This window comes from Chlorocebus sabaeus, chromosome 3 (assembly GCF_047675955.1).
Source record: "Chlorocebus sabaeus isolate Y175 chromosome 3, mChlSab1.0.hap1, whole genome shotgun sequence".
In the NCBI taxonomy this organism is placed as follows: Eukaryota; Metazoa; Chordata; class Mammalia; order Primates; family Cercopithecidae; genus Chlorocebus; species Chlorocebus sabaeus.
Window position 1 is genome coordinate 76,734,486 of NC_132906.1, and position 13,621 is coordinate 76,748,106.

Sequence of the window (13,621 nt, forward strand, 5' to 3'; positions counted from 1 at the left end):
TGTTTCACAGGTAGAAAAGCCTTAGCTCTTTGAGATTATGTTTAAATGCCTTGTATTTTCATCTAGTGGTTTTATGGATTTATTTTTTATGTTTAAGTTTTTTTCATCCACCTGGAATTTATTTTGCTGTTAAAATATGAACTAGAGATCCAACTTAATTTTTTTCAGATAGTTGCTCACTTACTGCGATATCATATATTGTATAATCCATCTTTTATTTACTGATTTGTTGCTAATTGATTTCTGGACTTTTAAGGTTATCTGATGAACTATTGATCTGGTACCACACTGTTTCAATTATTGTAGTCTTAAAATTGCTGTACTCTCTGGTAGGGATAATTTTCTGTTAAATGTTTTTGTTTTTTATAATTTTCCAATTAGTCTTGCTCATTTTTTATATAAACTTTGAAATCAATTTTTCTGATTTTCAAAAGAAAAACGTCCAGTTTAGTATTCTTAGTGGAATGAATTAAATTTCCATAGCAATTTAGGGAAATTTGACTTTCTTAACATGTTGAGTGTTGAACCCACAGGTGGTAGCATGCCATTGACTCCTCAGCCAAGCATATTATCAGTATCAACTGTCTGAAACTAGGTTTTCCCATAGTGATCCAAGAAACTAGTATGAAATGCCGTTTTCATTTTTTAATACTTATAATTAGATACATATATAACATATATATACTTATATATTAAGTAATCAGAAGTATGTGTTTCTCAATCACCTTTTAAAGACTTCTTTATATAGCTCTTGTACATTTCTTGATACTCATGAATATGTTAGTGTTTTCTTTATATGTTGCATATGGCTTTTGTTTTATGCATGAAAACTGTCGATTTCTGTATTCTAATTTTGTTCCCAGTCACCTAACTGAATTCTTCTAACAGTTGTAATAAATTTCTGGTTGGTTCTGTTGTGTTTTCTAGGTAAACAACCATATTATCTGAAAGCAATCATCATTTTTATTTTTTCTATTCCATTTTTTACCTCTAATTGTTGCCCCTTCAACTTAAAAATGAAAACTCCAAAGCAAGCAGAAACAAGGAAATAATAAAGAGCAGGTATCAATGAATTTGATTACAGTAAAGCCATAGAGAAAAATTAACAAAACCAAAAGCTCATTCTTTGAAAAGATTAGTAAAATTTACAAGCCTCTAGCAAGACTGACAAAACAAAAAAGACACAAATTACTAATATCAGGAATAAAAGGAGATACCAGACTGCAGACATTAACAGAACAGTAAGAAAATACTACAAAAAAAAATTCTCTACTATGGCAATTTAGATGAAATAACCAATTCTCTGAAGACTAAATGGCAAGAACTATAAAAGGTCTGAGATTTTACCATACTTAAAAGCTAACTAGTTAAAACTGTTACAGCAAGCACCATGAGCTTCATGTTGGTTTACATTGGTTATCATATATCTGAAGTTTATGGAGGCAATACAGGCAGGACTACATGAATATTCCACATTCAGTGGATTTGTGTTGCACCAAAGGGACACTGAACCTAGACAGTTTATCGCCTTTATAACTGTCTCTTTGTCAAGGTGGAAACATTTCCTCATCCTGCTCACTATATACACAACCTTGAGACATGGCCTAGATAAAGAGTAGGTAGAGCTTTTTATTCTTGGTCTGCCCATTAGGAACATGCAGGGATGCAAAAGGATGGTGGATTGCCTCTCCCAACGTCACAAACTACCAAAACCCACTCAAGAAATAAATATCCAAAATAGTCCTATAACTATTAAAGAAATTAAATTCTTATTTAAACAACTTTTGAAATAGAAATCTCTAGTCACAGATGGTTTCATGGGTAAATTCCACCAAACATTGAAAGAAATAACACTGATTCTACGCAATCTATTCCAGAAAAATAGAAGAGGTGGGAGTGTAAGGTGCAAAGGCAAGTTTGTGAAGAAAGGAATGCATCTGATGCTTTTGCAACAAATGATGTTGAAACTATGGGACATCCATATGCAAAATAAATGAGCCTCAACCTAATTCTCTCACCTTGTATTAGTCTGTTTTAAAGACATACCCGAGACTGGGTAATTTATAACGAAAAAGAAGGTGTGTGTGTTTTGAGATGGATTCTTGCTCTGTCATCCAGGCTGGAGTGCAATGCCATGAGCTCAGCTCACTGCAACCTCCGCCTCCTGGGTTCAAGTGATTCTCCTGCCTCAGTCTCCCAAGTAGCTGGGACTACAGGCGTGTGCCACCACACCCAACTAATTTTTGTATTTTTAGTAGAGACGGGGTTTCACCATGTTGGCCAGACTGGTCTCGATCTCTTGACCTCGTGATCTGCCCACCTCGGCCTCCCAAAGTGCTGGGATTACAGGCATGAGCCACCGCGCCCGGCCAGTGAAAAAGATTTAATGGACCTACAATTCCATGTGGCTGGGGAGGCTTCACGATCATGGCGGAAAGCAAAAGGCATGTCTTACATGGCAGCAGACGAGAGAATGAGAGCCAAGTGAAATGGGATTCCCCTTATAAAACCATCAGCTCTTGTGAGACCTATACAATACCAGGAGGACAGTATAAGGGAAATCACCCCCATGATTCAGTTATCTCCCACTGGTCCCTCCCACAACATGTGGGAATTATGGGAGCTACAATTCAAGATGAGATTTGGGTGGGGACACAGCCAAACCATATCACACCTCATACAAATATTAACATAAAATGAATCGTAGATCTAAAAGTAAAACATAAAACTATAAAACTTTTAGAACACAGGGGAAAGTCTTTGTGATAAGGTTATGCAAAGAATTCTTAGACACCTTAAACATAATCCACAGAAAATTAAAAATGGCAAATTTGACTTCAAAATGAAAAACTTTTGTTCTGCAAAAGACACTGTCAAGAGAATGAATAGACAGGCAATAGTTTGGGAGAATATTTGTGAATATGATAAAGTTTAATAAAGGATTCCATATAAAGAATGTGTAAAGAACTCTTAAAACTCTACAGTGAGAAGACAACCTAATTAAAAAATGAGCCAAAATCTTGAACAGACATTTCACCAAAGATAATATACAGTTGGCAAATTAACACATGAGAAGATATTCAATATAATTAGTCATTAGGGAAATGCAAATTAAAAGGATGGAGAGATATCACTACACATCTATTAAAATAGCTAAAACAAAAATACTGAAATTACCAAGTCCTGGCAAGGATGTGTAGCAACTGGAACTCTGCTCTATTGCTTGTGGGAATGCAAAATAGGAGAGCCATTCTGAAAAAACAGTTTTGCAGTTTCTTATAAAGTTAAATTATCATATGACCCTGCAATTCCACTCCTTGTTATTAACCCTAGAGAAATGAATGGCTCATACAGAAACCTGTGCATAGTGTTTTAGTAGCTCTATTCATAATTATAAAAAACTGTTAATGACCCAGATGTCCTTAATTGATAAAGTATGATGTATCCCTACAAAGGAATACTGTTAGTAATGAAAGGAAACTATTGATTCACACAACTTGTATGAGAATCAAAGGCCTTATGTTGGATGAAAGAAGCTAGTCTTAAAAAGTTACATGTTATTGTATGATTCAACTTAGATGGCATTCTCACACAGACAAAGCTACAGTAATGGGGAAAAGATCAGTGGTTGCCAGGAGTTACAGGTGAGGGCAGGGTATGAGTACAAAGGGATAACACCAAATTTGACTTCAAAATGATGGAGGTGAGGGAGGGAGGGAGATGATGAAACTGTTCTTTATCTTGACTATGTAGTGGTTCTGTCAGTCTAGATGTGTGTTAAAATTCAAAGAATTGTACATCAAATAAGTCAGTTTTACAGTATCATGTTTTTTAAATAAAAAATGAATGTTGGATGTTTAATGCCTTTTCATCATCCAAGAATACGATGACATAATTATTCTCTTTTGTTCTATTAATATGGTGAACAGTAGTAATAGATTTCCTGATGTAGAACCATCATTCAATACATTTTGGAAAGTTTTATCCCAAATTGATGAGTTTTTTTTAAAAAAGGCCGGATGCGCTGGCTCACGCCTATAATCCCAGCACTTTGGGAGGCTGAGGCGGGTGGATCACTTGATATCAGGAGTTCAAAACCAGCCTGGCCAACTTGGTGAAAACTCGTCTCTACTAAAAATACAAAAATTAGCCGGGAATGGTGGCTTGTGGCTGTAATCTGTAATTCCAGCTACTTGGGAGGCTGAGGCAGGAAAATCACTCGAACCCAGCAAGACTCTGTTTAAAAAAAATATATATGGGTACTTAATAAGGTATAAACTCTAGCAGTATAAAGAATGAGAGCATTCAGATTCACTCTCAAGTCATATCTGTTTGCTCTGAAAAGTCTATTTAAAATCAGCTGTATTTTGTTGTTGTTGTTGTTTGTTTTTGAGACAAGAGTCTTGTTCTGTTGCCCAGGCTGGAGTGCAGTGGGACAATCTCAGCTCACTGCAACCTCCGCCTCCTGGCTTCAAGCAATTCTCCTGCTTCAGCCTCCTGAGTAGCTGGGATTATAGGCTCCCACCACCATGCCCTGCTAATTTTTGTATTTTTAATAGAGATGGGGTTTCACCATGTTGGTCAGGCTGGTCTCAAACTCCCGACCTCAAGTGATTCACCCGCCTCAGCCTCCCAAAGTGCTGGGATTACAGGCGTAAGCCACCACTCCTGACCGCTTGTACTGTTTCCATTTTTGCTTTATACATCACTTATATTTCAGGTTTATTGCCACTAGGTGCTTTAGAATATGGCTGATTAGGTATAAATGATATTGAAACCTTCCACGATTAGAAGGTATTATGATATACTGGAAAAGAGCGTGGCCTTTGTGGCAAGACAGACCTGAATTCAAATCCTGGCTCTGCCATTTTTCAACAATTTTCTCATTTGTAATCTGGTTCAGAGCAAACAGTGATTCTTTTAGTACAGAAATATGTCCTACAAGATAGAGTGAGAAGTGGCCAAATCTGAGAGATGAGTTATAATATTAGGAGCTCATGGGATTGTTGTAAAGATTATGTATGGTGCTTTTTCCCACTCAATGCAATGCTCATTGTTTATAGACCTGAAGGTTGTGTATAAAATTTGCAGTGAGCCTGATGTTCTTCTTAATCTGTCTGTTCGTGGAGATAATATTTAAATGTCCATGAAATGAAATGTTTGTTTTAAACAATCATACATATGTGGTTAGAACAGAAAGTAGGTGTGTTTGGGATATGTTCAAGATTCTATCTAATTCACACATGACTGCATTCCAACTTACTCCCACACAAAATAAACTTTTAAATCTCTTGCCTAGCCTGTGAGCCTTATAGATCTTTCAGAAGATTAGTTTTTAAGACTTACTGAGAAGTCAAAGTTTGTAAAGGCTTTTTTTTTTTTTTTGTGGCCAGGGGGCCTCGGTAAGTAAGAGATGGATTGTTTCAGTGCAAAGTGGTTTCTTTCTGGATATACCACAAATTGCTCTAACTTATGTTCCTCATCAAATTAGTAGACTATGTTTTATTTCATTTTGTAAAGACAGCAGCTTTTGTGGAAATAAATAATACTTGATAGTTGTTAAATTTTAATATTTCAAAACCAACAATCCTTTTAAATCCCTGTGAATTATATCTTTGATTGTTCTTCAAAGAATGTAGAGTGGTTCATAGAGTTAACCTGAGAATTCAAGATGGAAAACATTCCTGGCAGAGGAAGATTGGGTTTTAAACACATAGCAAAAATTGCAGATTATGGCTTCTATCTAGATTTTAAGGTCATAGGTCTTTCACCTTTCAAAATATGAATTCCCTTCCAGAGAGCAACATTTCCCTGTCTGTTCTTCAACTTCCAGGAACCCCTCTCTCAGATCTGGCCACTCCTTACTCTATACAGTGAGAACTCTTCAGTGTGCTAAAAGAATCACGGAGGCCGGGCGTGGTGGCTCACGCCTGTAATGCTAGCACTTTGGGAGGCAGAGGCGGGCGGATCACAAGATCAGGAGATCGAGACCATCCTGGCTAACACGGTGAAACCCTGTCTCCACTAAAAAATAGAAAAAATTAGCCGGGCGTGGTGGTGGGCACCTGTAGTCCCAGCTACTCAGGAGACTGAGGCAGGAGAATGGTGTGAACCCGGGAGGCGGAGCTTGCAGTGAGCCGAGATTGTGCCACTGCACTCCAGCCTGGGCGACTGAGCGAGACTCCGTCTCAAAAAAAAAAAAAAAAAAGGAATCACCATTTGCTGCAAACCAGATGTTTCCCTCCAGGGCTCTGCTTTAAGTCGGTAAGGCAATATTTCCTGCCTTTGTCTCCTCCGTATTTTTCATACTTCTTCTCTTTATCATAATGTTTTGGTTTTTCTGATTCTTGATGATACACCACTGTCAGCTCAAGCTTATGCTGAATTTCAACAGCTGTGACATGTCTAAACTGCATTATCTTGAAAGCGTTGGCTCTAGTGAAAACTAGAAAGGAGCCAAATTAATAAAACAAAACATTTCAAAGGGTTCCTATGGATACATCCTGAAACTAGGAAGTACACACTGAGTTGAGTTGACTCACTCAGCCTGTAATAGCCTCTTCTACACTGCTGCATCATTTGTGTACACGCTGTATAATACATGCTTGAGGAGAATTGGATCATCTGATGATTGCAATCACATCACTAAAGGTGCACCTTTTTGCCTATGAAATCCATTCTTAAATGGGTTATTGTGTTTGAAGTGATTTATTACAATCTTTAGAGATAAAATATAAATACCATACTAGGGGTGTGGGAAACCGAGGTACAAAATGATATGTTTTATGTAGAGGAGTAATCAGAAAATAATGAGTATGCATTCTAATAAGGGTAAAGTCACTAGAGCAGATTGAAAAGACTTCCTTTTATTGCAAGTTGAACCTGTGCAGAGCTGGACTCAGGCAATAATAACATGATGCTACATTCCTTTGCATCTGGTTTTATGAGATCTTTATGTGTCCAGTGTGACTTTCCTCTTTATATATTCATGTTTTAGTTTTAATATATCTGCTTTGAGTTTGATTTTTTTTTAAGGAGATTCGGGGCAGGAATGTAAACACTGCTGTACAACCCCTGGGTTATAAGTGGTAGGGGCAGAGAGAGTGGCCGTGGAAGAGTCAGAAAGGGAGGAATAGATTCTGAAGTGAAGATTATTTTTTATTTGAAAAGGAAATGCTTTTTATCTCCATATATATAATGACTTTTTTCTGGGTTATTTGCCTATGCTTGGCCTTTTCTGTTAGCTCTTCATCTTTTTCTTTACACTTTCTAAGAACTGTGCCTACAATGCATATTGAAAATATTTTTCCTGCTTTGTGATTTGCTTTTCAGTTTTTTTATGTAATTGCTTTGGCATACAGAAATTTAAAGTTTTCATGTAATCAAATATGTGAATAGCTTCCTCTGGGGTTCCTGTGTTTGGTTTTCTTCAGTACCCGAGATTCCGTCTTCACTGGCATCTGTATACGCTAATGCCGTGGCTTCAATTGTTACAATCAATCTTTAATCTACTTGGAATTTATTTTTATGTAAAACAATAGTTCTCATCCAGGCTATGCATTAGAATCATATGAGAACAAAAATATTCTTACCTAGATTCCATCCCAGACTAATTCATCAAGAATCTCTGAGGGTGGGTGTGGTCACTGTATTATTTCTGAATTTCTGCAGGTGACTTGAGATGTACAACCAGACTCAAGAACCACTGTGTAAAGGGTCAGGTAGGGATCCAACATTTTCTTTTTCCAAATTGTTCCAATCCATCCTGCAAAGACGTTTTTAAAGAATACTGATGTACAAATTGTCGTGATAAAGTAAATGTTGTTTAAAAAATGAAAACTTCATATATGCCAATATTCTCCAATTCCAACTTTGCACTACTTTATATACTATTATATAATAACTGAAAAAATACAACCAAATCTTCATGATTATCTCAGGGTGGTAAAATTTAGATTTTCTTATTTATCCTTTTCTTCATTTTCCAAATACTCTACAAAGATCATGTTTGACTCTTTGTAATGAGAAAAATTGTAAAAGAACTTTAATATTTAAAAATCAAAGATTAATATCTATCTATCTATTTATTTATTTATTTAGAAATGGAGTTTTGCTCTTGTTGCCCAGGCTGGAGTGCAGTGGTGAAATCTCAGCTCACTGCAACCTCTGCCTCCCAGGTTCAAGTGACTCTCCTGCCTCAGCCTCCCAAGTAGCTGGTATTACATGCGTGCACCACTACACCTGGCTAATTTTGTATTTTTAATAGAGACAGAGTTTCACCATGTTGGTCAGGCTGGCCCCGAACTCCTGACCTCAGGTGATCTACCTGCTTCAGCCTCCCAAAGTACTGGGATTACAGGTGTGAGCCACTGTACCTGGCCTACTTTTATTTTTTCTTTTCTAGTGATTTTTTTAAAAAATGTACATGGAAGAGTACTTTGAGAGCCCTAGCATCTTCCCTAAGTGCTAGAGTGCAGCAAGGGGATGTGAAACATTTTATCCTAAACATTTGACTATTTTGATCAGAGCAGAGTGGCAATTCTTAAAATCTTAGATCTGGGCCGGGCGCAGTGGCTCATGCCTGTAATCCCATCACTTTGGGCGGCCGAGGCGGGCAGATTACAAGATCAGGAGTTCAAGACCAGCCTGTTCAATATGGTGGAACCCTGTCTCTACTAAAAATACAAAAATTAGCCAGGCGTGGTGGCGCGCGCCTGTAGTCCCAGCTACTCCGGAGGGTGAGGCAGAAGAATCACTTGAACCCAGGCGACGGAGGTTGCAGTGAGCTGAGATCGCACCACTGCAGTCCAGCCTGGATGGCAAAGTGAGACTCTGTCTTTAAAAAAAAAGAAAAAAAAAATCTTAGATCTGAAAAGGAGTCTTAGAGATTCTATTAAAATAATCCCCTTATTTTACTGACCAGGAATCTAAAGCCTCCAGGGATAAACATTTGCTGAAGAACATGTGGTCACACAGAAGTAGAACCAAGACCAGAACAGGCAAAACTGATCTATGGTGATAGAAATAAGAACAGTAAGAGCTGATTAGAAGGGGACACAAGAGAACTTTCTGGGGTGCTAGAAATATTCTTATTTTGATTGGATATTGGTTACATGGATGTATACCCTTAGCAAAATTCACCAAAATGTACACTTAAGATCCATGCCTTTTACTCTATGTAAATTTTACCTAAAAATATTTTTTAAAAGATGCCATTGTAATCACAGCTATGAAGGGAGCTAACAAATAAAGTTGTTCCACATAAGATGGGTGCTTAACTAACTAGGCAGAAGGCATAGAAGCAAAATCCACACTGGACTTAAAATCCAATGACTTAAGTTATAGAGTAGATTTTACTCTGTAAGACCTGAATATGTTAAATGGAAGCGTTACATGGAAGAACTGGAAAATTATTATTTTGTTTTACTTAGTCTAGCTAGGCTAAACTCAGTGGAATGTTAGATTAAATTGGATTTTAATATTTTGAGAGGACTATTGAAGAGAGTAGAAGACAATTAGCTAAAACAATGTGAAGTAGATCCTATGAGGAAATGTAAAATGACAGATAGTTACAAGGGTTAAAGAAAAGGCTGAGGGGACTTCTTAAAAACAAAAATGTGAATGAGGCTGGGCTAGGTGGCTCATACCTGTAATCCCAGCACTTTGGATGGCTAGGGTGGGAGGATTGCTTGAGCCCAGGAGTTCGAGACCAGACTGGCAACATAGAGAGACTCCATCTCTACAAATACACACACACACACACACACACACACACACACTAGTACACTAGTATAGTCTATACTAATATACACTAGTGATATACTGTATCACTAGTCTATAGCTTAGTCATTGGATTTTAAGTCCAATGTGAATTTTGCTTCTATGCCTTGTGCCTAGTTAGTTAAGCCCCCATCTTATGTGGAACAACTTCATTTGTCAGCCCCCTTCATAGCTGTGATTACAATGCCATCTTTAAAAAGTATTTTTGGGTAAAATTTACATAGAGTAAAATGCATGGATCGTAAGTATACATTTTGGTGAATTTTGATAGATATATACATCCACGTAAGCAACATCATATATATATATATCTGAGCATGGTGGTAAGCGCCTGCGTTCCAGCTACTGAGGAGGCTGAGGTGGGAGGATCACTTGAGCCCAGGAGTTAGAGCTGCTGTGAGCTATGATATCACCCCACTGCACTCCAGCCTGAGCAACAGAGCAAGACTTTGATTCTTTTTTTTTTTTTTAAGTAAATGAAGGGGAAGTGTACGATGTGGAGGACATAGCTCTTTTATATTTCACAGATAACAGAATTACATGCAATAATTCAAAACTATGGTAAAAGCAATTTAGGTTAGACTTTTAGAAAGAACTTAGTGATTGGGCACGCTCCCCACTGCCAAAAGTCAGTTGCCATAGTTCAATGCTGGTGGTGCTGCCTGGAAGCAAAGGAAAGGACGACTGGCCACTGAGAGCCTCTCTCAGCCCTGAGTTGGGGACCACAGGACATCTGAGAGTATTAGTTAATGGAATCCATGAAAGGAAAACTCTAAGTCAATACACATCCTCATCCATTTTGGCTCTCATCAGCTATTGAAGGAAGGAAGCTGTTTGTTAATTTTTAAGAAAACAATTAATAAGAATCCCCTGGCTTTTGATCTTCAGGGCTCAACTTAGGTACGAGCTCCTCTGGGAAGCCTCTCTGGCTCCCCTGGCTCCCAGGTGGGTTAGATACCCTTCCCTTATGCTCCTGTGGTTCTCGCCTTGCCATACTGCACTTCAATTTTCCATCTTCTTCCTCTTCTCTACACTTTAACTCCTTGAGGGCAAGAACTGTATCACTAGTCTATTCTCAAAACTTAGCAGGAAGCCTAACACATAATAGGTACTCAATAGATATTCATTGAAAGATGACCACTAGCCTAAATAAGTTTGCTAATGGGAAAAATGACCTCCTAATGACTACCTGCAGCACTTCGAGAGGCTGAGGTGGGAGGATTGCTTAAGCCCAGGAGTTTTTGAGACCAGCCTGAGCAACATAGTGAGATCCTGTCTCACCAAAAAATATGAAAATTAGCTGGGCGAATAGGAAGTATACAAAAATTTTAAAAATTTAGTCCCAGCTGTTTGGGAGACTGAGGCGACCACCTGAGCCCAGGAGGTCGAGGCTGCAATGAGCCATGATCATACCATTGCACTCCACTCTGGGTGACAGAGACCCTGTCTCAAAAGAAAAAAGAAGTACTTTTTCGTTTTAATTGAAAATTCCTTTTTTCTCATACTCCATTGTAAAACTAAATACACAGGAAAATTAGAGGAATTTAATAGGGGAAGATTAGAAAGTATAATCAAGCAAAGAATATTATAAGCAAAAACAGAAAAACCTATCCCTACTAGCTAGACACCACTGTTAATAAATGTGTATATTCTTGCAGATTTTTCCCCTTACAGTTAAGTATAATATAAATATCATGCACATATTAAATGGATAATTGTATAATATTATTTCATCATGTTCAGGATATATTAATTTTTATCACCAGTTAAAATGCCTGAACACTATTGCACTGTGTGAACATAACTTATTTAATGAATCCCTAGACGTGAATTTTCCATTTTTATAAACAATGCTAAATCATTTCTTAAAGATTTATAAAGGCAAGTAGTCTCTTTCATCAAAGGGGAAGGTACCATAACAGAAATGCATCTTCACTAAAAGTTCCGCTAGACTGGAGTGGACCTGTTTTATCGGGCACTCCATCTGTCATGTGGGAGGCACTAGGTGAGTTTTATAGGGCAGCAAAGGAGAGAAAGGGCAGGATTCCATGATAGTGCCTTCCCCCTCTATAGTGAAATTCGCTTCTTATTCAATTCTGGGTTTCTATTTCATGCCCAAATTAACTTTTTTACTTTGCAGTTAATTTATTCATAGCACAAATGTAATATTTCTGCTGTTAATTTTAGTTTGTTTTAATTTCATTCCTACTTGTAGTGTTTTCATGGTTTATCTTTATCAGCAATATTAGTTTATGATCTCAGTTCATTGTACCTTTTAAACTTTACATAGCACATCGTACAATGCCAAGCATTTGTGGAAGTTTCATAAACAGCATGTGATGATGTTATTGAGTTCCTACTATATCTTCTTTCATTCATGAAGTTTTACTCACTGCCTGCTATGTCCCAAGGGGTGTGTTAGAGTAGAGGTGAAGATACAAAGGAATGAGAACGGGGATGGAGGCTCTGTCCTCAGGAAGCTCTTACAGGTAACAGATAGGCATGGAATCAGATACAGGCATTACAGTGAGGAAGTACCAGAGGAGTTCTGCACACAGTTTAATGGAAAGACTGGAGAAAGCAACTGCAGGGTTTTGATGGTGGACAGGGAGGGCTTCATGGTGATGAAAGGCAAGGTGAAGATATTGGAATCTTGAAGAATGAGCCAGGAAGTTTACCAGAAGGCCCAAGGAAGGAAGGGCATTCCAAGCAAACTAAATGACCCACGCAAAGCAGAGGTTTGAATGAGCTTATTTGGGGAAATACATGTTGTTTGGTAAGTCCAGAGGGCACGGTACGAGTTGGAGAGTACCAGAAGAGGCTAGCAAGGTGGCCAATCAAAAAGCCTTTTGAATAACAGACTAAGGAATACAAATTTTATTCATGTATTTATGTATTTATTTTTGAGATAGGGTTTCGCTCTGTCACCCAGGCTGGAGTGCAGTGCTGCAGTCTTGGCTTACTGCAGCCTCTACCACCTGGGTTCAAGTGATTCTTGTGCTTCAGCCTCTGGAGTAGCTGGGACTTTAGGTGCCTGCCACCATACCTGGCTAATTTTTGTGTTTTTGGTAAAGACAGGGTTTCACCATGTTGGCCAGGCTGGTCTTGAACTCCTGGGCTCAAGCCATCCGCCTGCCTCGGCCTCCAAAAGTGCTGAGATTACAGGCATAAGCCACCCTGCCTGGCCAATTTTTTATTTCTTATTTACTTATTTATTTTTGAGGCAGGATCTCGCTCTGTTACCCAGGTAAAAGTGCTGTGGCACAATCACAACTCACTACAGCTTCAACCTCCCGGGCTCATACGAGCTTCCCACCTCATTAAAAAATTTTTTTTGTGGAGATGAGGTCTCACTATGTTGCCTAGGCTGCTCTCGAACTCCTGGGCTCAGGTGAGCTGCGTCCTCTGCCCTGGGTCTTACAGAGCTTCAACAAAGATGTCAGAGTGGCTGTGTTCTTTTCTGCAGTCCATAATTTTCTTCCAAGCCTGTGTGGTTGATAGCAGAATTCAGTACCTGTTCTCTTACTGGCTGTCAGCCACAGCCACTCTTAGTATCTAGAGGCTGCTCCCAGTTCCTTACCATGTGGCCCTCTCACAGGTCCTCTCTCAGCATAGCAGTTCACTTCTTCAGGGGCAGCAGGAGGATCTCTCTGACTTGTAGAGTTTAATTTATTTCTAGGCCCTCTTTAAAGGGCTCACCTGATTAGATCAGGCCCACCCAGGCTTAGCTCTCTTTTGATTAACTCAAGGCCAGCCGGGGAGGGACTTGGCTTGAATGACATCTGCACGATCCCTTCACTTTTGCCACGTGGGGTATCACTGGAGGGCTCTTTCATCACAT